We start from the raw sequence: 25,377 nt of genomic DNA, 5'->3' as shown, positions 1-25,377 counted from the left end.
AGGGGAGGGGGACTGTGACATCAAAGTCTAGGGGCCAATCACAGATTACTTTTCAGCCTAATTTTTCTGAAAACCCCAGACCACAGGAAATCCACTGAAGTTCAGCTCTTTCGGGTCTAATTGAGGTCATAAAACCCCTCAAAAAACATAAAAAATAAAGAAAGGTGAAAATGAATGTCATAGAACCTTTAAAGGATTCATAGAGAAAAAAAACAGGTTATTGGAGTGAAAGGCTTCATCTTCGAGCATCTTCGCAAAGTCGTTCAGTCAACCTTCTTGATGCGCAGTCGGACATAATCCAACAGGTTTCTGCAGACAGGACCGGTGTGCCGGGCCAGGACGGTGAGAGCCTTCCCATGAACCAGCATCAGCAGGGTCTGGTGGCCCAAGGCCCACACCCGGTACCAGGGGCCGTAGAACGGATCCGACACGGCCGGGCACAGCATGTTGTTGAGGTTGACCTCTGTGACCAGGCCCAGAGCCTGCAGGAAGAGGAAATGGTACAGGAAGAAAAGGCCGGTGGACAGGATAGCCCACCGCACGTCACCGAGTGGCTCGGGTTTGTACACGCCGCCTCTCCTCAACAGGTAAACGGCAACCACGAAGAGCATGGAGTGTTGGACGTAGTAGATCTCCCTCTCGAACGCGAGCAGTCTTGTGTTGACCACGGGGAACACGAGAGCCAAGAGAGCGCCGTGCAACATGTGGAGCTGAATCCTGAACACGACCATCGCCGTTTTACTTGACGGCCAAGCCAATAAGTAGATCTGCATCATGGTCACCACGTGACACGGGTTCAGAAGGTAGATAAGGGTTTTGGTGGCAAATTTGAACCCGACCTCTACTCCAAAAGTCAAGCACAGAGCGACCAGCAACAGGTTCCTCCCAAGGCTGAACTCTGTTGTCTTTGCTCGTTTTTTTTGGATCAGTTTGAACTCTTCGGAGAGATCGATGCTCTTCAGTGCCAAAGCGATCTCCACAACCGAGATGACTACCATGACCATGGTCTCGCTGATGCGTTGTTGAGAGCCGAGAAAGGCGGCACATTCCGGGCCCCCGTTCCCCTCCAACTTCGGGTCCACACCGCCGTACGCCCAGTCCAAAGAATTGTAGATTTTATACCTGGACAACATGTTCCTCCTCTGTTTTTGGGAAAGCCACAGTAAGAATGAGACGGAATAAAGGACGAAGCACTGGCTTCAGGAATCTTGCCGTTTTGCAATCCGTTGTGTAGCTGGCAGGCAGATAAAACAACCTACTATCTGTGTGGCCCGCTCCTGATGTAGCAGAGCTGGTAGCAGGTATAGCTGTGAATGATTACTACGTTACCTTAACTAGTAAAGACCACCTGCATGCCCCCCGACGCAATTAGCAGGTATGCTAAATGAACCCACATAAAATCGGTATCAAGATAACGTAAGGTTCAGTTAGAATGGCTGGCATTGTACTGTTGGCACAGTGAAGCTAGCATGTCACTTAGCTGGGGTTCAGTTCAGGTTAATTAAGGGCTTTACATTAAAGCCACAATACAGAGTTTGCCACGACTAGAGGTATTGAGCTGGCCAACCGTAGCTGTGGGAAGACTGTGAAGTGCTCTTCTTTCGGGTTCTCTAGAAATAGGCCAATGTAGAGTTGACGTCACAGTGACGTCATTGCAGTTTGGATTAGTGCATCGGATTGGATCACATCGATATCATTGATTATGCAGCCGATCTGTCACTTTCAACCCGGTGTCCCTATTTTGGGCAAATATTTAAATATTTACAATAATAACAGATCTGCAAGCTCACAATGCATCACATTGTTCTCCGAATGACACATGTTTATTACATGACTCCATAGATGGTGTGTTTCAATGTGTGTATGTTTTGGACTAAATCTGTTGTAGTAGCAAAAAGTGTGTTTTGAAGAAAATGCAATATGGCGGAAAATCTTGTTGGGAAGAAATGGACGGGGCGAGTTGTGTCATGCAATCCATATAGCCACGGTTAAATAGTTATAGGCTGACACGCAAAGGAGCCTAGTTTAGGGCCACCATGAGGCCAATCTGAAAGATTTGGGCTTTCTCTTTGGCCTACTGGGAGTGTGCATGCAACGCTTGACGCCAAACTGTCCAGCGGTGTCTGAGATTAGCTGAGTACGCACACACGCGCGCACACGCACACAGTGGTGGAAAAAGTACTCAAATTCTTTACTCAAGTAAAAGTACCAATACTGCAATATAAAAATACTCTGTTACAAGTAAAAGTCCAGAATTAAAAATGCACTTGAGTAAAAGTACAAAAGTATTGGCATAAAAATGTACTTAAAGTACCAAAAGTAAAAGTACTAAATATTTGAAAATAGACGATCTACAAGCTCACAACGCGTCGCGATGCGACACGTTGTGAGCTTGTAGATCTGCTATTTTCAAATAGCCTATGTATAAAATAGGGCTAAAGTGGTTAATGTATGTTTCATTATATCATAGTTTATATCTGAAAAGTAACTAGTAACTAAAGTTTTCAAATAATTGTAGTGGAGTAAAAGTACAATATTTGCCTCTGAGATGTAGTGGAGTAGAAGTAAAAATATTGGAAATTGGAAATACTCAAGTAAAGTACAAATACCTCAAAATTGTACTTAAGTACAGTACTTAAGTAAATGTACTTAGTTACTTTCCACCACTGCGACGCACACACACACACACACACACACACACAGGGGACAAAACACAATCTCCAAAACCATCGGCGGAGATGATAAAGTTGATTCTGCTCCTGATTCTGATATAGTCCACATCAGCGTGGGGACTTCAGCAGTCTTACGGCTGGGGAGTAGAAACTGTCCCTGAGCCTCAGCCTACTCCATTATGCCACTGCCTTCTCCATAATCTCCCACGATGCCCATCCAGCATTTCTGGGACATTTTGAAACGCTGTGTGTGCCATCATAAGAGCTATAGGCAGTGGTGGAATGTAACTCAGTTACTCGAGTACTGTACTTAAGTAAACTTTTGAGGTAGGCCTACTTTTACTTTACTTGAGTACTTTATACTTCTACTCCACTACATATCTATATCAAAGGCAAATATTGTGCTTTTTATTCCACTGGAATTACTTATTTCTGTATTTACTTTAAATATTTACATCATTATTGCAAAACATACATTAACCATTATAACTTATAAGCCCTATTTTGTACTTCGGCCATTCAAAAATATCTGATCTACAAGCTCACATCGAGTTGCATCGCAGGGTGCTGTGAGCTTGTATATCTGCTATTTGTTAGAACGTTTTTTTTTATACAATAATACATTGAGTACTTAATTACTTACTTTTGGTACTGCAAGTATATTTTGATGCCAATACTTTGGTATTTTTTACTCAAAGAAACATTTTAAAACAGGTTTTTTACTTAGCTTTTAGCATTTTTTTATATGGTGGGTATTGCTGCTTTTACTTAAGTAAAAGATATGAGTAGGCTACTTCCACCTCTGGCTGAAGGTCAGAACAGGAATCAGAGTCAGTCAGTAGTGGATTTGTGCTGACCTCACTGTCGGCAGACACTGTCGCAGATTGACTGGCATTACAGCCGGTCTGAACTGTGTCGCTCATATTATTGTGGTCGTACCCATAGATTTTCACTGAATTTTCCACCCGTTCAAAGATCAAGATCATATCGATTTAATTCACATTAATAATCAGGTATCGTCCTGTGCACACACTGTAATGAAATGCTGGCGGTGACTGCATTCTGGAGTCATAGTCATACTATTTGAGTCTACTGAGTTAATACATATTATTGCTGTTTGGCGGAAACCTTTCATGTCCAAATCCGTTAGGCTACTTTTCAGGAAATGGAAAAGAAAATGTATTCAATGTTGTTATTATTAATAGTCACAAGCTCTTGTTAAAACTTTTGGTTGGTTAGATATTTATCAAACCCACGGACAGAGTTAACTACAGTAACTGATTATTTTTCGTTTATCAAAAATAGTAGATCTACAAGCTTGCAATGCATCGCAATGTGATGCAGTGTGCCTTTGTAGATCTGTTATTTTTGCTACTACAGTCATAATTGAGCATTGATTTCTGGAAAAAAAAAGGTAATCAGAAAGATTGTTTATTCTCATCGCTCGATGAAAATACACAATGTTCCGTGCCATGATTGTCTTATAGTATATGTTTGGGGATGGCGGTGGGTTTTCTCAAATAAACATGTAAATTCAACGCTGATATAGAATGACCAGGAGAAAGTAGAAAAGGGAGCATGCTAATATCTATATTTTTTTTGCACCGGAAATATGGGCCATTACTGTATTGCTGATGATAAACCTGGCACAAGATGAGATGTCAACCCCCAATTTAAATAGATGTGCTTATTTATATGTAAATAAACACCGGTGATTGCCAACGTTGCAAGTTGGTAAATGAATGAGCAAACCAGTGTGACGCCTCGCTATTGCTACTGAACAGTGGCTGAATAACCCATTCGAACCAGGAAAGCATCTGTGCCATTTTAGATTTTAGCTATATTCCTGTATATATATATATAGCGCATTGGTTCTCAAAGTGGGGTTTTACGCTCTGGCTATTCAAAAACAGCAGTTCACGATTTTTCAAAAATAGCAGATCTACAAGCTCATAGCGCGGCACGAAGCACCCCCTAAAAATAATATATCAAACAAAGCAAAATAATAAATAAATACAATCATTAATAACATTTTTACATAATTTGCCTGTCATTATCTGGGGGGGGGGGGGTAACAAACCCAGAAAAAAAACGCCCCAAAAAAGTGTGCTAAGCATGCATGCACGCGTGCGCATACAGCACCCTTAACCTAAAACTACTTCCCACGGCTATGCCTTGACATGAAAAACTCTGAGTACCACTGATATACTAGCAACATACGAAGACATTTGTAAAATCGGCCTCAGGTCTTAATGGGATAAACATAATGGTGGGACCCAAACTTTGACCTGAATAACAACAAAAAACATATATCTCTGCCATTGTAATGTGAGCTTAATGGATTTTCCCACATAAAGAAAATAATAAGTCTGCACACTGTTGTTTCGTTGCTGTCGGGCAGAAACCTCATATCTCCATATTTCAACTTTTTGTGTTTTTTTGTTTTTTTAATCAATGCCCTATACTTTGACATACTGCAGTGTTCAGAAGTAGTATCCGATCTACAAGCTCACAACGAGTCATGGCGCGTTGTGAGCTTGTAGATGTGGGGGGGGGGGGGCATAGTAGCGCAGACATGTTTGTTTTGGGCAATGTTAAGTCAACCTGGTTTATACCCCTCAAATATGTCCGCTGCTACCAAAAGACACTTGTTGACGCCCCCTTCAGGACTTTTGAAGTGTGTGTGTGTTTGTGTGTGTGTGTGTGTGTGTGTGTGTGTGTGTGTGTGTGTGTGTGTGTGTGTGTGTGTGTGTGTGTGTGCGTGCGTGCGTGCGTGCGTGCGTGCGTGCGTGCGTGCGTGCGTGCGTGCGTGCGTACGTACGTATATATATATATATATATATATATATATATATATATATACACACACATATATTTAAAAAAAGAATTGGGTGCCCTAGCTATTTGTGTAGGGGTAGTTGAATACAGCATTCTCATAATCACACTATATCGGATACATCTAATAAATATATGGGACCTGCCCAAATGTCTAATTCAAACAAAACAGGCATGCACACATGTCAGTCAAATACATGAGCCATTTTAGTTCATCATCAATATAGCTTATTAAATGTAGGCTATTAATAAGCTAGGTGTATCTCCTGGAATCTCTAGAAAACTGAAGAAAACTACAAATGGCTGCCAAGTGACGTCAACTCTCAGTGCTTCTTTCCTATTGGTTGGCTGACTTGGCTCATAGTTCACCATGCAGGGTGTCATGTTACAAAACAACAGATCTACAAGCTGACAACACGTTGCATGGCAATGCCCTGCGAGCTTGTAGATCTGTCCTTTTGTACAAGTGACGCTGAGAGCAGAAGGGACGGTGCGTCACAGCGCGAGCTTTGAAGTCGCGAGCGGAACAATAACAATCCTCCTGAGAATAAAACAATATAACTGCGTCATCGTTGATTCATCAAGAAGATAGAAGAAAGCAGCTTAAAGAAGAGGCATTTTTGGAGGTGAGTGTTTAATGGCAAAGAATGTGTCTTTTGACGTTACTGTGGAAACTTTATTTTGGTAATTTGCGATTTTGCACCCTGTTTTTGTCGTGTATCTGGTGGCTTTGAAGACGTGCTAATGGCTGTTATGGATATTAAGTATGTTAACAATATGAGCCTCCCATGTGGCATAAAACACAGACTTTAACTAAACGTATCTTGATAGATACAGTTGCCCAAATGATAGTATTATTGGAACCATTTTGTGTAAACTTGTCAACAGAGTTTAACAACTGTCAACCTGGCGTCCCTATTTTGGATATGTCATTATAAGTGAAAATAGGGAAAATATCCTATTTACAACTATGGTAGCATAGTGACACGTGAGCTTGTAGATAATATATTTAGCTATAGTACTATGGTGGTTCTCAAAGTAAGGTCTGGGGGCTTTAAGGGCTGTCAGTGGGCCCCAAGCAAAACGTGTTAAAATAGCATTACAATTAGTTTGACCACCATAACCCTATTTTATAGTCGCCTTATTTATCTATTTACATTATTTATGTATAACTGAGTAGGTATTGGTATGAAAGTGTTAATGCATCACATTGAAGATTATTTAGGCTAGTGTTTATTTTATCCATAGTGTTTAAACTGATGTACCATGGCTTAAGTAAGGAAACACCCTGCATAGCCCACTTACCTACAAATGCTCACATATTAGGTTTAGTTCTACTTTCTTTGGTTTCTCATAAGAATAAGCTATATTAGTGGATTTCATACATTGTGATGCTTGCCTCCTATAAGAACAGAGTTAAGCCTTTTTGAGATGCTGATGGAGATTACCATAATAGTAATTTCTTTAGTTACTGATTATTTTATTATTTTATTTTAATATAAATTAGCATGCTGATTATATGGTTATAGGCTAACATTCATCCTATTTAGATGTACGTGTGTTAATTGCCTCCTTATTGATCTGTACCCAGTATTACAGTTACTGTAAGAGGTGTAAGGTAAACCTTATTGGACACTTGTATTGCAATACCGGTATTTTTATCCGTCGATTTGAGTATGCAATTGATCGTTAATCAGATATCAGCCAAAATGTTAATATTGTGCATCACTGATTTGAGTAGTAGTATGAAAGTAGTGGAATTTGCCTTTCAGATAAATGTGAGACAAGATGGTTAACGCTATTCCCTCTTCCCTAGGGCCAAGCTCAGACCGGCACTTCTAGCATGTCAACAGCAATGCAGTATGACCACATCGCGTTCACATTGGATGGCCAGGTGATCACAGATGAGAGTGAGTACATCTCCATGGCACTAGGACTCCTATTGTGTGTATATTTTGTCTTCAGAATCCAGTACCCTAAAGGATTGAGCAAGACACTGACCTTTTTGGAGTTGTGTTGTACTGAAATTGAAGGATGCAGGCAAACCTCCTGTCACAGTAAAAAAGAATGTACAACTCCATCTGTAGCTTCTAGGAGTCAGTATTCTCTCTAGATGTTGTCCTGACGTTTCAGCACTGATGTTCAAGTTAGCGACATTGAGTGTATATTTAGTAATAATATACTGTAGAGGATATTTGTATCATAGTTTTATCAATACATTATGTATTTGCTAAAATAAATACAACTTTTGAAAAGGTTATGTATTGTGTTTCTCAGTATGCTTCTTGTACAGGATTCCGAATCTTTTAAGCCCTATTTGGTAAGAAATGATCAATATTTTTGAGTGGAAGTGTGATTTAGAAGCATATTAAGTAATCTATGGTGGTATCTGGTGGTATCTGATATGGTTTTTAGTGTGCAGGGACCAACAATCCAACCCTTGATGCTGAGTCCCAAGCAGGGAGGTATACAGCACCGAAGTCTGACGTAATTTACTCATCCTACCTGGGTCGCGGTTTATTTCCCCATTCAGAATTCCCATAGACGTGTTTAATATCGCGTCAAATAAGAACTGTGTTCCAAAAATAAACAAATGATCCCGGCGGTTTGACTCTTATGGATAGAGGATAGTGGATGAAGCATCAACTGACGGCGAGAAAACGCTAATGTTACTTCCGCCGAATTAGTTATTTTTTTTGCCAGAAACAGACTGTATCAAATATGAGTGACTGACTATCATAAACGATACAGAGCCACCTCCCTGACAATATCGCCAGGACAGTTTGTTTATTTTTGGACCACAATTCTTATTTGAGACGATTCTAAGATGACCCAATGTTATTCTCCATAGAGAAATTACTTCCACGACCCAGGGGATGAACGAGTGACGTCAGGACTTCTGTGCTCTCAAAAAAAAAAGGCATGAGTTCCCGAGGCTAGTACTCTATTGAGTCCCATTTTATAGCCTTTGGTATGACCCGGCCGGGGATCGAACCCCGACCGCCCAAATCTCAGGGCAGACACTGGGCAACTTTGATGATGGAGAGGGCCACTATATTTCCACACTCACTCCAGAGGGCCACATTGCATATACAGTACTGTCGGGCAGACAGACTCTTGTATTTTAACTTTTTTTCGTAAATGAATGCCATACTTCGCCATTCTATGTCACATAAAAGTAGCAAAAATAGCAGATCTACAAGCTCAAAACGCGCCACACCGCGACACGTTTTGAGCTTGTAGATCTGCTATTTTTGCTATTTTTGAAATGGAATCCTGTTTTTTTTGGCTATTTTTTTAATTGGAATCCTAAAAAGTATTTTTTTTTATTTAATTTCAAATGCATTTAGCTCTATAGTTACAGTATGTACATGTTATGAACTTAAATACAAATACATTGGACATAAGAAAGACAATAGCATTTGAATACTAGTCATTAAGCTACTAACATAGACTGAAGTCATTAAAGCGGGTCATGTTTGCGTGTTTGGAATTGTAACAGCTGAAATCAATAATATATCAGTATTCCCATATTATCCTGCGGGCCGCATTTAAGGAAGGTGAAGGTGCGGGCCGCATGTGGCCCCCGGGCCACCAGTTGCCCATGTATGCTCTAACCACAAGGCCACTGAGCTTGTGACTAAATGATAACTACTATTTATTTTTTTACTTTGTTTATTGGGTTTTTCACAGCAGGATTCAGCATTAAATGCATATGATCAGGTGCATAAAAAAAGCTCCTTAGTGCAACCAATAAAATACAAAAGATCAATAATCACATATAACTACTATTTTTTTTTACCATTTCCTGAAAAGTAACAGTTTTGGACATACAAGGTTTCTACCCGACAGCGGCAATTTGCTCCCACTGTTTATTGCCCCCGCCGTAATAAGTAAACAGCGGCAGGCACACAGCGTGCAGACCTTATTATTTTCTTTATGCTGATTGTCTGTCCGTCCTGCACCTGGTTACTGCGGAGTTGATGACGCGCATGCACCACTCCTGTGCGTCCCTTACTTAACCCATTGAGACCTGAAGCCGATTCTACATGTCTCCTAAATCTCAACAGTATTCTGAAAAACGTTTGTTTCTATATCAGTGGTGCTCAATCTTTTTCATGTCAAGGACCCCCAAAATTATATGTATTTGGCCGTGGACCCCCCTTCAAAATATGTTGTTCCAGGGACCCCCTAGAAGCAAAGATTTTAGTTAAAAATGTTCGCTTTAAAAATATATATATTCAAAGATTTGCACACATTTTCACGATTTTTCAAAAATAGCAGATCTACAAGCTCGTAGCGCGGCACTCGGTGCCGCGCTACGAGCTTGTAGATCTGCTATTTTTGAACAGCCCAAAGTGTAAAATAATGCTTTTTAGCTCAAATCTAAAAATGAGACAAGTTCCAGGTCTCAATGGGTTAATGGATTTCCCCTCATAAATGTTTTAATAGACACATTTACATAAGGAAATTAGTAAATATGGCATATGGCCTTTTCATTGTCCGTGTAAAATTGAATTCTCCCCGAGGTGAGTCGCATTGACTCTCTCCTGTGACAGTTTTATTTCCCTTACTGGAACAGACTCTATAGGGCAGGTGAAACTTTTTGTTGGGCATTTTTCCGGGTTCACTCCCCCGCTGCACGCATTAGGCTATAGCGTGGCTTGTTTTTCTCCTCAGCAGTGATGGAAAAGTACTCAGATTCAGAGTCCTTCAGAGAAATTGTAAGGGCAAAAACGTACAATATTTGCCTCTGAGATGTAGTGGATTAAAAGTATAAAGTATCGAAAAATGGAAATGGAAGTAAAGTAAAAGTACCTCAAAATTATACTTTAACCCATTAAGACCTGGAACTGTGTCATTTTTAGATTTGAGCTAAAAAGCGTTATTTTACACTTTGGGCTATTCAAAAATAGCAGATCTACAAGCTCATAGCGCGGCACCGAGTGCCGCGCTATGAGCTTGTAGATCTGCTATTTTTGAAAATTTGTGAAAATGTGTGCAAATCTTTGAATATATATATATTTTTAAAGCGAAAATTTTTAACTCAAATCTTTGCTTCTGGGGGGTCCCTGGAACAAAACATTTTGATGAGGGTCGGCAGCCAAATACATATAATTGTGGGGGTCCTTGACATGAAAAAGATTGAGCACCACTGATATAAAAACATACGTTTTTCAGAATACTGTTGAGCTTTAGGAGACATGTAGAATCGGCTTCAGGTCTCAATGGGTTAAGTACAGTACTTAATGAGTAAATGTACTTGGTTTACTTTCCACCTCTGTTCGTCAGCAGTGTTCATGCAGCAGTTGTTCAGCCAGTGGAACCAAGGCCACGGGCAAACGCTCATAGTCTCAATGCAGTGGTAACTACAAGTACACTGTACTTAAATCAATTACTCATTACTTTATACTTCTACTGCACTACATCTCAGAAGCAAGTATTGTACTTTTTGCTCTACTACAGTTATTTGAAAGCTTTAGTTGCTAGTTACTTTGCAGATTCAGATTACATTACAAAACAAACCGTACATTAACCACTTACGCTCAATGTTATACTTAGTCTGTTAAAAAAATCAGACGATCAGCAAGCTCAAAACTTTGGAAAATAGATAAGTTGTGAGCTTGTAGATCGGCTATTTTTGAAAAAAACAACAACATTTTGACATATTTTTTATTGTGAAATACGCCTTCAATAAGTACTAGGCATATACAGTAACTCAGTCCATTTTGACGCCAATCATTTTGTACTTTGACTCAAGTCACATTTAGACTTTTACTCGTATACAGAGCATTTCTACATTGTTGTAAAGCTACTTTTACTCAAGTAAAAAAAAAAAAGTCTAAGTACCTCTTCCACCTCTGTCTCAATGTGAACGCCGCGCCCTGAGCACTGAACCCTTGCACACTTTAATTAACGCAAGCTGCCCGCTCAGCGTAAACGCATCATGTTGCAAAGGGCTCCATATCTATTGTCTATAAATGCGGCAAATCTCTGCGTGTGTATCGATGACTCGGCTATTTCACCACACCGCCAGGTTCGTCCCGCCTGCATTATTTAAAGGCATGGTATGTAATGCTCTGTGTTTACATAATAAAACATTATATTAAATAGTTTACCCATCATTTCCCTCCATACCAGCAGTCACAAGGGCAGTGTGGTGCATGTAGTGATGGGTCGTTCATGATCGATTCGTTCAAAAGAACTGGTTCATTGCCGTGAACGAGTATGTCACTGATCACATGACCCAACAATCAATTCTCCAGTTCTAGGCAACATAGAAGGGGGGGGGGACTTTGTTCGTATTTCCACACAACAGCTCTAAGGTGTATTAATGACATAGTTCAATGTTGAAAATGAGTGGTATTCCCCTTTAATATGCTAACTTTTTTTTAGCCATCTGCAAAATGATTGCTCACCAATAGCTTTCTTCACCAGTGTGTCCATGAAGGTGTCTACTAACACCTCTCAATTAGTCCCAACCCAACTCCTCTGGGAAGCCAATCAAGGCCTGGTGTGAAAAACTGGAAAAACATAAATTGGCCAATATGAGCTTGTGCATGGTGTGGGATGTGTAATTAGGGTTTTGTGGGGGTGCTGACTCCATTCCAACCATTAGTTTTTAGTAACAATGACTTCCTGGCACTGGTGTAAAGTAACTAAGAATGACTTAAGTACAAGTACACTTTAAAGGAATTTTTACTTCATGGAGTATTTCCCATTCTCAATACTTTTACTTCTACTCCACTATATAGAGGCAAGTGTTGTACTTTTACTCCACTACAATTATTTGACAGCTTTAGTCACTAGTTACTTTGCAGATTTAGATTATTATCACAAAACATACATTAACCACTTCAGCCCTATATACAGTACTGTACATTTCGGCTATTTGAAAATAGCCGATCTACAAGCTCACAATGCGTCGCGATGCGACGCATTGTGAGCTTGTAGATCTGCTGTTTTCCAAAGATGTTGATACATTTTGAACTTGTGAAACGGGACATTCTGCACAATGAGTACTTTCTACTTTTGGTACTTTAAGTACACTTTTTGTGCTTTTCTTTTTCCTTTATTTATTCAGGGAAACCCATTGAGAGCAAGCTCTCTTTTTCAAGGACGCCCCGATAACAAACATTTGAATCACATTACAATGTCACAACTTACTCAAGTAAATTTTGAATTCTGGAATTTTACTTATAACAGAGTATTTCTACATTGCAGTATTGGTACTTTTACTTAACTAAAGCATGTGAGTAATTTTTCCACCACTGCTCCCTGACCATGTTATTGGCTACTTTTCAGGGGGCCTGTCCATCAAATTGTGCTGGCCATCATTTTCACTTGTACATTTTTGTTGAGTGTTATATTCATATTCTTTCTAGCTTCATTAGCATTTTTTCTGTTTGGATGTTGAGAATTGGTCATCATTTCTTGTTTTCTCATATTATATTCACACTTTAAAGGTTATTGCATAATGTATGCAACATTATGCTAATGAGGAAAGCTTGCATGACTGGACCATGGTAATAGATGCATTTCTGGCCATCACAAACATGGACTTAGACTCTTAGATCACCTTTCAAAGTTAATGCTAAAGTATAGCCTTTTCCATTTGACTTTCTAGGAACCCCAAGAGTCAAAATACACCACTCGACAAAAACATTACGTGTAGAAATGATGGCCACCACAATTTGATGGATGGGCCCCCTGAAAAGCAGGTGTGGCCAATAATATGGCCAGGGAATCATTAAACTAATGGTTGGAATGTATTCAGCACCCCCACAAACCCCTCGTTAAACATCCCACAAGCTCATATTGGCCAATTTATGTTTCCAGTTTTTCACACCAGGCCTTCTCAACTTTGATTGGCTCCCACAAAGTTTCCCTGGGGAGTTGGGTTGGAACTAATTGAGAGGTGTTAGAAGACACCTCCATGAACACATTCTATAGTGGCGGCACTAATTTGCATAAAAATGGTACATGGGACATTTTGACAACTTTTTAACATAGCTCATCATTTTGTACAGAGGTTTTCCCATCTAGAAACATTGATTAGAAGTATAGTTCCGGGGGGGGGGGGGGGGGGGGGGGGGTGCATGTTAACCCCCGCCTTCCCACTCTGCTGTATGAATTAACCACTTGAGCCCCATTTCAGCAACTGTACAGTAGAGCTCAAGACCCTGATGTTAGATATGATAGTGTGGAGGGCAAAGATTCAGGAGTCCTGAGTTGGTGTTGGCTAGACCGCACTCTCGCAGCCTGATCTCACAGAATGTAGTATACATTGCACGGACCCAGTGCGCGTCATTCCGTGCATAGTCGCCTAGAAAACCCGAAAATCCGTGCATATGTACGGCGAGTCCCGCGGTGGGCGTAACCAGTTGCAACCCGGAAAAACCCGGAAGCAGAGCAGTCCCCACGACAAAATTTACGATTCCGTGCCTATCGGTACATAACTCAAACGGCGCTGAGTAGGTTCAAGGGAAACGTCGCAACGTTCGGGACGGCAACTCGTTCGCTTTAGGTCACTCGGTGGTCCCTTACGTGGCTCCAGTTCCCTTGAGACTGCGCGCCTCCGAAATGGTTTAGTCACAATGGGGGAGATGCGAGGCGGCTATGCACAGATTTTCGGGGTTGCCAGTTGTCTATGCACGGTCTATGCAATGTATACTAAGCTGTTGCAAGACCCGAAACACCCAGTGACTCCAGGAAAGTTTGTGCATCAGTTGATGTTTTATCCACTGAAAAGTTCAGATTGTTTTATTTTTTTTCAGTTTTCAAAAAATGTAATAAATAAACTAAACTAGCGACCCGACTTTGAAAACTAATCAAAAATAAAAAGTAATGAAATATGCCAAACTGTAATAAACGTGGTGCAAAAAGGCAGTCTTGGTTTAACCCATTAAGACCTGGAACTGTGTCATTTTTAGATTTGAGCTAAAAAGCATTATTTTACACTTTGGGCTATTCAAAAATAGCAGATCTTCAAGCTCATAGCGCGTACGAGCTTGTAGATCTGCTATTTTTGAAAAATCGTGAAAATGTGTGCGCATCTTTGAATATATATATTTTTAAAGCGAACATTTTTTACTCAAATCTTTGCTTCTGGGGGGTCCCTGGAACAACATATTTTGATGGGGGTCCGCGGCCAAATACATATCATTTTGGGGGTCCTTGACATGAAAAAGATTGAGCACCAATGATATAGAAACATACGTTTTTCAGAAAACTGTTGAGATTTAGAAGACGTGTAGAATCGGCTTCCGGTCTCAATGGGTTAATATTGTAGTGTCAATAGAACCGGTGCTGGCTCTGTGACGGTATGATTTTGAACAGACTTCTGTAATTGTGTTACAAAGTACATTATGTTCTGTTCTCCCCGAACTAGAACGTGTCCTAGATCAGCGATTCTCAACCTGTGGGCCTGGTCCCACTGGTGGGCCGTGAGGATATTGAAAGTGGGCCCTCAAATATGGCTAAACGCTAAGGTCACGTTTTTACACGGCAACGATCAGAACAGAAAAGGACAACGTGCTGTTGCGTTGTCACTTCTTATTATGTTATTTACACGAAGACGCTCCAGTGATTTTAAAACGCTGCAGTGTGCATGCCAGGTGGCTAGGTGGCAGTGGCGTGTCTTCTTCCTTCTTCCTATGTCTTGTTTGGTTGCCATGTCCACCTATTATAAGCGACTTTGGGATTGTTTCTAAAGTGTAGTTGCTTATTTGGACTTGTTTCCTAATGTTGTTTAAACCAGTGGTTCTTTAAACATTATGTATTTGTCCAAACATCGATCTATTGCTTCTATGCATATTATAGACGTGCTATTTTAGAATTTGAATGCTGAAAAGTAACACTTTTGGACATGTGAGGTTTCCACCCGACAGAGTTTATATGAAAACTTGTTCTGGTTTATTCTGGTGGAAAGTAACTAAGTACATTTACTTAAAGTTATACAGTGCAGATTTCAAAAAAACGATTTTAGCAGCCTCTGCTGGTCATTACCGTCACTGCAGGCCGTTAATTTATTACTGCGTTACCCAGAATTCCATTCGTTTTCACCGGAAGACGGAAGCGTTTCAAAAAGCATTCTTTTAATTGTTTTATACGATCTGTGGATCGTTTCTCTTAGCCAGTGGATCTTTAGTTACCGTGAGCTGTGTTTTCTTTTTCTGTTTTTTTTTCGTTCTTCAAATCATACAATCTGTTAAAATCAGCGTGAGTTTCCTTTTTGTTATTAGCGCGGTAGTTCCTGGCCAAACAGGAAACCGGTGCAGTAGTTCCTTGCCAAACAGGAAACCGGTGCATGTCCGCTTCCATTTTCCGGCCAGATGACGTCATTTTCGTGGGAAAGTCAACCCCGACCACGTTCAATAGAAAATATATGAATAAAAGGCTTTCGGGGGTGAAATTCATGGAGTGGGTGTTGTGAAACATTTGCCACTCACAAAAGATATACAATTTAACTTTAGTTTTATTGAAAAAGTTACCTAGCATTACTTTAAGTACCGTACTTAAGTAAAACATTCTTTGTAGATTTGGATTATTATTACACAACATACATTACCCACTTCAGCCCTATATACATTTCGGCCATTTGAAAATAGCCAATCTACAAGCTCACAATGCGTCGCGAGGCGACGCATTGTGAGCTTGTAGATCAGCTATTTTCAAACGATGTTTTACACATTTGAAAACTTGAAATGGGACATTCTGCATAATGAGTACTTTTACTTTTGGTACTTTATTTTGGTAGATTTTTATACCAATACTTTTGTACTTTCACTCAAGTAAATCTTTAATTCTGGACTTTTACTTGTAACAGAGTATTTCTACATTGCAGTATTGATACTTTTACTTCTGGCGTGAGTACAATTTGGACTTCTCCTGTGCATGCTGTGAATTCTGTCAACTGCATTCTCCTACTATGCACCTTGGGCATGGACAGTGACAGTGAAAAAAAAAACAATCTAAAATTAGATGAATTCATATCCATTGATGCATTTATGGGCATCATAAAGGATGTGGTGAAGGAGGCGTGAAATTGTTTTTTTTCCTGAGAGGCCACAATGGTTCAATAACCCTTTAAAAATGCTTTTATTGTGGACTTTATTTTATATACACAGTGCATGTTTGTTGTATGTGTTGCATTTTAATGTGTTTATATAAATATTTTTTTATATGGTTGTGACCTTGGCCAGGTCTCTCACGTAAAAGAGATATCTGAGCTCAATAGGACTTCCTGGTAAATGTACAGTAGTTCAGTGAAAATTATAATATTTGTCTTTGAAATGTCGTGGAGTAAAAGGCAAGTAATGATAATAGTCATTTCTAAATATTCAAAGTCGCTGTATAAAACGAAACCAATAAAAACAACGTTATTAGGAATATAACTAGGTAAAAGTGCAAAAAAAAAGGGTAAAAGTGAAGTACAGATAATCAAAAATGTACTTAAGCACAGTACTCAAGTAGATGTACTTTGTTAAAATAAACGAACCATACAGAAGGACTTGGTCATCTGGAGTTGTACTTCTCATCTCAGAGTGTCCCTTTGCTGAACCATAATTATTACTGCCTTATCACTCCGTACAGTGAAAAGGGAATAATACGTATATTTCTGCCTCCATAAGTGCTTTCTCCTGTGGACTATTTAGTTTTTTAGTGAAAACAAACCTGACTTGACAGCTTCTTGAGATGGGGACTATGTTCTATTATATCCACAATAATGGCTGACATTATTGTGGATATACCGTAGTCACAATATTATGGTCTAAATGAACAAGGTCATCAGCAGGAATTCAATAAACACATAATACTGAATAAATAGACAGACCACATTGACAACTCATGATCCCAGTGTTATTTATGTTTGTCAAAGTCCTTTGTTTTGTGTAAGGGGACCACAGTGGAAATAAGTGTATTTTTGTTCTTTTTTTCTAATCCTCGATTGTCTTATTAACCTCGTTTGCAAGCTATTAAATCAATTGATCAGCACTTCTGAAACAAGTGTAAATGAAGTTTGAGTTCAAACCAGTTAAATCAATTGAAATGTATTTGGTCAATAACAATTCTTGTGCGCACTGACAGTTGGCCAAGAAAGTACATTTTTCAGTCACCGACAACAGTTCAGTTGAGGTTTTATTCGTTTTTAAATTGGGTTTGCTGGTTGTTTTTTTGTCTGCTTTTCTAATAACGGGGTGCTTGTCAGGGCCGAGGGTACCTAAAGATTTGAAAGATTAGCAAAAATAGCAGATCTGCAATGCTCACAGCAACCCATCACATTGAGACTGGTTGTGTGCTTATAGATTAGCTATTTGTATTCAGAATTTTGATATTTTTTTTTTTTTACAACGGGGCTTAAAACTGGCACAGATTTTATATCCATCCAAAATACTAGGCTTCTGTATGAAAGGTAGTTTGTTTTGTAAATACACAAAACAGTTTGCTATTATTATTATTTATTTATAAGACCTGGAACTGTGTCATTTTTAGATTTGAGCTAAAAAGCATTATTTTACACTTTGGGCTATTCAAAAATAGCAGATCTACAAGCTCATAGCGCGGCACCGAGTGCCGCTCTATGAGCTTGTAGATCTGCTATTTTTGAAAATTTGTGAAAATCTTTGAATATATATATATATATTTTTAAAGCGAACATTTTTAACTCAAATCTTTGCTTCTGGGGGGTCCCTGGAACAAAATATTTTGATGGGGGTCCGCGGCCAAATACATATACTTTTGGGGGTCCTTGACATGAAAAAGATTGAGCACCACTGATATAGAAACATACGTTTTTCAGAATACTGTTGAGACATGTAGAATCGGCTTCAGGTCTCAATCATTGCATTTGGCCTGGCAGAGCTAGCAAAAGCGATCTATCCATCCATCGTATTTTTAACGGTTGTGTTTACAGCACAGCGGCACCGGAAACACTAAGCACTCTGTCTGTCTGTTAAAGAACAGAGCATTCTGTCACACTGCGCTGCCAGCGTGTCACTTTAAACTGAGGGCCAATCAGGCCATTATCAGGATGGGAAAACAGACCTGTCCACAACCACTCCTCAGTGGATGACACACACGCACACACACACACGCACACACACACACGCACACACGCGCCCGCGCATGCGCACACACACACACGCACACGCACACCACGCACGCAAACACACACACATACACACACACACACACACACCATGTTGGAAAGTAACTATGTACAGTACATGTACTCAAGTACTCTACTTGAGTACAAATTTTAGGATTTTGTTTTTACTTTACTGGAGTATTTTCAATTGTCAGTACTTGGCAAATATTGTACTTTTGACCCCACTACAATTATTTTAAAACATAATTTACTAGCTATTTGCATATCTTTATTATTATACAAAACATGCACTAAGTACCAATTCATCCTTATATAGTACTTTGGCCATTTGAAAATAGCCGATCTACAAGCTCACAACGCGTCGCTTTGCGTCGCTTTGCGACGCGTTGTGAGCTTGTAGATCTGCTATTTTCAAAAGATTTGTATACATTTTTGAACACTTGTGAAATGGGACATTCTGCATGATGAGTACTTCTACTTTTCGGCACAATAAGTACATTTTATCGCCAATACTTTTATACTTTCACTCAAGCAAATTTAGCGTACCGGACTTTTTCTCGTAACAGAGTATATGTCTACATTGTGGTATTGATACTTCTTCTTAAGTAAAACATTTGATGTGTGTGTGTGTGTGTGTGTGTGTGTGTGTGTGTGTGTGTGTGGGGTGGGGGGTTGACTCGAGGTGTCATTTGGAGCGGGATGAAGGGAGGACGGTGGTGTAATGAGAGGCAGGGAGGAGGGGGGGGGGGTCTTCTCCAGTTTCCCCAGACTCCTTCCTCAGCTGTCTCTCCAGGAGCCTTGTTATCTTGGCTCTCCGCCCCACTAGAGTCCGTCTGGTTATGGCCGAGGCCCTGTCGACCGTCTTGTTACCTGAGAGACGTCATAACGTCCTTTGTGTGTCTGTGTTAGGAGAGAGAGAGTGGTCAGTATGTCTCACAATGCCCATGGGGTCCACCCACCACCACGTCCAGTGATGGAAAGTAAACAGTACATAATACTCAAGTACAGTGGTGGAAAAAAGTACTACAAATGTTTTTTACTTAAGCAGACGTATCAATGCTGCAATGTAGAAATACTCTGTTGCAAGTGAAAGTCCGGAATTAAACGTTGACTTGAGTAAAAGTACAAAAGTGTTGGTATCAAAATATACTTAAAGTACAAAAGGAGAAAGCACGCATTGTGCAGAATGTCCCTTTTCACAAGTTTTCAAATGTATACAAATCTTTTGAAAATAACAGATCTAGATCTAGATCGGCTATTTTCAAATGGCAAAATATATATAGGGCTGAAGTGGTTAATGTGTGTTTTGTAATAATAATCAAAAGCAAAAAAGTAACTAGTAACTAAAGTTTTCAAATAATTGTAGTGGAGTAAAAGTACAACATTTGCCTCTGAGATGTAGTGGAGTAGAAGTAAAAGTATTGAAAATTGGAAATACTCCAGTAAAGTACAAAGACCTCAAAATTGTACTTAAGTAAATGTACTTGGTTACTTTCCACCACTGCTCAAGTACTGTACTTACAAGTATAGCTGAGTTTTTGTCCTTTTGTCAATAGTTTATAGTTCTACTCCACTACATCACTGAGACAAATATTGTACTTTTTGCTCCATTGCAATTATTTGACAGATTTAGTTACTGGTAACTTTTCAGATTTAGATTATTAATACAAAACATACAGAACCACTTAAAGCTTCACCATGTAACTTCCCTCTTCTACCCCGGATTTGAACCCGGTTTCCTGCGCAAGTGCTGAACTTTTAACATTGAGCTTGCTTCCTGTGTCTATAGGTGAGACGTGACCTTTGACACGATCTAAATGTCTCAATAGAAGAGCAGGGAGACAAAATACAACCACCGCAATAGTGCAAATAGTGAAAATAGCCGATCTACAAGCTGACAATGTGTGTCATCGAGACACATATATCTTGCTTCACACCGTTGTGAGACGAAGTATGAAATAGGGTTTAAGTGGTTCATCGAAATATAAAATTAAAAACATATCTTGATCATCCGATAAATCGAAATATATCGTAATAGATGGAATAATCACTAATCGATAGTTGCAGCACTAATAGACTGTCTCCGTCTTTCCATGACTTTCAGACATTTTTTTTTACAATCTAACAAACAAGTTCTGGGTCAAGTGAGGACAATATGTAGAATACATAGTAGAATAAATTGAATACTCTTCTAAAAAGCCCCAAAGTCATAGTCTTAAACTATCTGAAACTCAATGCAATGCAAAACACGCAACTCTTTGTTATTCATATTTGAGGCGTTTGCCTGACAACTGTGAAGATTTATAAAGGGTGGAAAACAGCTTCATGGTGCCTAAATCCCCTTCCAGTCACTTCAACTAACTGTGTTTCCCTCTTGTTTTCACCCAGCCATGTGTGGCTGCATGCGCTTGGAGATCCTACTGCACCTCGACTAAGGTCACATCTTTACTGTTCCGCAAGGTTTATCATCATAATATTTATAAAGTGAAAGTAAAAGCGAGCACAGCCGTGTTCCAGGGCATACTTCAAAGGTGGAAGATTACTTCGCTCCTAATTATGACCGTCAATTAATTCCTTAGAGCAGTGGTTCTCAACCTTTTCAGGTGGCGACTCCCCAAAATATTCATATTTCAACTGGGGACCCCCACAAATATTCATATTTGAACTGGGGACTCCCAAAAATATTCTTATTTGAACTGGGGACCCCTCAAAATAATCATAATTGAACTGGGGACCCCCCACCCTGACGAACACTTGGAATGTAATGTTGAAGCATTTAGTTTGACTCTGTTCCAGATAAATATTGTGAAAATACCAGATCTACAAGCTTACAACGGCGCTATTTTCACACTATTTTCCTCTGTCTTATATTATTTGACAATTTGGCCAATGGTTGACCAGTTTTTATGTGTTATTTACTGATTACTTTTGATGCAGTAGGCCTAATGGTCTTTTTTTCTTTTCTTTCTTTTGAGGTATTAAAAAGGTCTTAAAAGTCCAAAATAGAATAGATGAATAATCAATTACTTCATTAAATTATCAATTAGTGGTTCTTTTTTATACGGTAATTAAATGAAATCGTTTAGTTCGATTAACTGTTTCCACCCTCACTTGCAAGTCTTTCTGGTTATACCAGCGATATGGCACACGGGGGACCGCCAGCCTTTTCAATTACTGATAAGTCACCGGCAACACATTTAGCATAACGCTCCCCATCCATACACAATGCAGGAGCGTCCGCTCCAATTAGGAAAGGCATTAATTACTCATCAGCGTGTCACTGAACCTGTCACAGCCCCAGTCTGCGGCTCGGGGAGTGTCTTGTCACCAACAATTAAGTCAATAGAGACGGCAGTTAATTAAGCCATTAAGACCGGGAAAGCATCTGTGCCATTTTTATATTTCTTTGGGCTATTCAAAAATAGCAGATCTACATTTTTTTTTTCTCAAATATTTGCAAAAAAAAATTTTTTTAGGTGAAAATGTATAACTCAAATCTTTGCTGCTGGGGGATTCTACAAATGTCTTCTAAATCCTAACATTTTTTAAAAACACTTATGTTGCTATAAATCAGTGGTTCTCAAACTTTTTCATGTCATGGACACCCAAAATTATATGTATTTGGCCACGGACCCCCATCTCAAAATATGTTGCTCCAGGGACCCCTCCAGAAGCAAAGATTTGAGTTACAAATGTTCGCTTTAAAAAAAATATATATATATATTCAAAGATTTGCACACATTTTCAAGTTTTTTCAAAAAATAGCAGATCTACAAGCTCATAGCGCGGCACTCGGTGAGCTTGTAGATCTGCTATTTTTGAATAGCCAGTCATCCAAAATGACACAGATGCTTTTCCCGGTCTTAATGGGTTAAAGGAAGGTGAGTGACGTCTCGTTTGACGTGGAGAGTCGTTATAATCAAGGAGTGTCGTGTGGAGGTTGTTGATGGCTGTCCTTGTGAACCCAAACCGCCAAGTAAACAGCTCCACTTAGCTCTGGGGTCTTCACCGTTTTATGCCGCAATGACGTTGCAAATTAAACCTTTTTTTTCTCCATAGATTTCATAGATAGCTTCATAGAATTCAAGAGGAGAAAATATCTGAGAACTTAAAGGTAGGGTAAGTGATTTGCTTTGGTTAAAATAAGTGTTAAATAGCTCTATATTCTGATAGTACTCATTGCTATAGAGTGTTCAGTATTAGGAGTCTCCTTGTCTCTCCAGCTCTTTATTAAACAGAAAATGCATTTTCGTTTCAGTTTCAGTTTCATTTCCAATGTTATCCAATCAGGACAGAGAACTCAATCAGGATATAGATTAAACAAGTGAAATTGGAAGTGATGACACTAAGAAATGAGCAGACTAAATTGGAACTGGAACACTATAAAAATTAAGCTTAAAAATAGGTACTTTCTCCTGATTGGCTGAGATTTTGACACCTACCGAAAAATGTATTTTCTGTTTATTAAAGAGCTGGAGAGACGGGGAGACTCCTGTTACTGAACAAACACTCTATAGCAATGATTACTATCACAATATAGTGTTTTAACCTTTTAACAAAATACTTTTTGTTTTAACCAAAAAATATCACTTACCCTACCTTTAAAGAAGGTACGGAGGGAATTGTTTCAGTGCTCTGATCTTTTCTCCTTTTTGTCAGTCATGGTTCTCGTTGAAGCACCATCAGTCTAGGGTTTTGTTTATATTTATCTCCATTGAGCACCTTGGTGATTTGTTTTTCTCAGCTTCATAGACCTTGTATCATCAAGGTTGTGTAAATTAAAGACATTAGTTTACTCACGATCCTATTAACACATCGGGTTTGAACCGTGTTTGCACAGAGTAGCGCTTCGGTGTCGGTTTCAGTCTTTTAGATTTTTTAGTTTTTTTTCCACACAGGAGGGGCTGGAGCAGCTCTGGAATCGCCCACGGTGATTCTGAGAAGGAAGGGCCTTATAGATCACCGTGCCAAAAACATGGCTCCCCATCCGCTTCCGTTCTATCTCCTTCTCTAAAACCCCTATAACTCATTTTGTATGCGCAATCGCTCCGCCATTGTGACCCGCAGTAAAGATGTTATCGTTCCAGGCGTTAGCCAGGACCGTCGTGCAAAATGCACGCATGCTTTGTTTCACATGGAATGCTCGTCGTGGAGTCTACAGTTTAAACAGCGCTGCGCAGCTCAACGGTGAGATTTCTGGCACTGAGCGTAATCTGTTATTATAAAATTCTGGCACCGAATGTGTTAATATGTTGGGTTCGTGTTAGTGTGTATTCTTGTCAGACATTTAACCACTCAAACCCTCGATCAGTACTTTGCAAACTTGACCGCTGGCTCACATCGCGGCTCACATCGTGTCAGTGTGGTGCGTTGTGAGCTTGTAGATCTGCTATTTTTGGCTAATGTTCCCCTCAGAATAGGAATGCTAGGTGGTTAATGTAGAAAAAAAAAGGATCCTATGAGACAACTATTTGGCAGCCCCCCCTGTAGTAACTGCAGGACCACCTAGGGGTCCCGAACCCCTGTTGAGGACCCCATGCTGTAGACCTTTTCAATTAGAACCCCAAACATTAAAGCAATAGGTATAGGCCCTGTGTGTGTGTGTGTGTGTGTGTGTGTGTGTGTGTGTGTGTGTGTGTGTGTGTGTGTGTGTGTGTGTGTGTGTGTGTGTGTGTGTGTGTGTGTGTGTGTGTGTGTGTGTGTGTGTGTGTGTGTGTGTGTGTGTGTGTGTGCATTTGATGCTGTGAGCTAGTAGTGCTGCTATTTCCGCCATTTGTACCAAGAAAAAAATAGTGCTTTTTTAAAATGTTTTGAAAATGTGTCAAAAACAGGGACACCAGTGTTAATGTGGTATTAATACCAGCATGCTACTTGTTCACATACAGTACAGTATGGTTGCAATGCTCAACAGCGTCTTTGATGAGAGATTCCACAGCCAACTGCCGCCCGGAAAATACCTAATGAGGGACCCTTTCCTAGCTCGCCTCAACCACTAAATCCATTTAACACATTCAAAACGGGAACGCATCTGTGTAACCACTTTATCCATTTTTAATGCTTTGGCCATACAAAAATAGCAGATCTACAAGTTCATATGAGCTTGTAGAGCTGCAATTTTTAAAAAAAAATTGTGCAAATCTTTGAATATATATTTTTTAAAGCAAACTTTTTTTAACTCAAATCTTTGCTTCTGGGGGGTCCCTGGAACAAAATATTTTTGAGATCTGCGGCTAAATACATATCATTTTGGGGGTCCTTGACATGAAAAAGTTTGAGCACCACTGATAAAGAACGTTTTTTTCGAAGACATTTGTAGAATCCCAAGAAGCAAAGCTTTGAGTTACAAATGTTTGCTTTAAAAATATATATTCAAAGATTTGCACACATTTTTCACGATTTTTCAAGAAAAGCAGATCTATAAGCTCGTAGCGCCGCGGCACTCGGTGCCGCGGCGCTACGAGCTTGTAGATCTGCTATTCTTGAGTAGCCAAAAAAAAATCAAAAAATGACACAGATTCTTTCCCTGGTCTAAATGGGTTAAGTTCAAAATATGTTTGTGTACAAACAACAATAAGGTTTGGTTATCTCTACGACCCTATCCTCCAATACTGTATCTGACACGCTAGTAAAGCCATAATTCACTGATGTAATTTAATCCTCCGTAGTTCTCCTCCTACATGGACTGGTGGGAAACTTTGCAGACATGCAGATATGGGTGGATGATATAAGGGGAAAAAAAAGTTTTTTCACGGCCACAGT

The 25,377-nt window shown here is 39.6% G+C and overlaps 1 pseudogene across 1 annotated transcript in view; it reads right to left on the bottom strand.

The window, feature by feature from the left end:
- Positions 1 to 263: 263 nt before the first annotated feature.
- The window catches only part of LOC311035185 (transmembrane protein 164-like), a 139,411-nt pseudogene continuing 114,297 nt past the window's right edge, over positions 264 to 25,377 (bottom strand). The window contains exon 3 of the transcript in view: positions 264 to 1,234. The product of the transcript in view is annotated as a transmembrane protein 164-like (transcript). The remainder of the gene's footprint in view (positions 1,235 to 25,377) is intronic.

The sequence above is a fragment of the Gymnoscopelus microlampas genome (assembly GCF_963454915.1).
Source record: "Gymnoscopelus microlampas genome assembly, chromosome: 19".
Taxonomy (NCBI): Eukaryota; Metazoa; Chordata; class Actinopteri; order Myctophiformes; family Myctophidae; genus Gymnoscopelus; species Gymnoscopelus microlampas.
This window is presented reverse-complemented; position numbering and strand designations above follow the sequence as displayed.